The following is a 368-nucleotide window of genomic DNA, read 5'->3' on the forward strand; positions in this document are numbered from 1 at the left end:
TGCCACAGGGTGTCTCACGCACCTCCAGCCGCGAACATCCCTGCATGCAGAGACACTTTGTTCTGCTTAATCCTTGAAGCAATAAAAGAAGGCTGCATTAAGTCAAATTTCCGAACCAGAAGGTCTTCATTTGATATTATATCCCAATGCCAAGTTCTGCAAAATCCCTAACCTATAAACTTCACTGAAAAAATAAAATAATAAAAACCAATCTGGCAGCAGAGTTCTCCGCAGCATTGTTGAGGTCTGACTCCTTCCACCAGCTTCTGTGGAGCCCTGCTGTGACCTGCTGATGGGGAACACGCCAAGGAGAGGCTCCTGCCCACCGCCATCCCTCTGCCCCCGCTCTGGGGCTCCCCCGCACGAGG

This window comes from Buceros rhinoceros, unplaced genomic scaffold (genome assembly GCF_000710305.1).
Source record: "Buceros rhinoceros silvestris isolate BGI_N320 unplaced genomic scaffold, ASM71030v1 scaffold28924, whole genome shotgun sequence".
In the NCBI taxonomy this organism is placed as follows: domain Eukaryota; kingdom Metazoa; phylum Chordata; class Aves; order Bucerotiformes; family Bucerotidae; genus Buceros; species Buceros rhinoceros.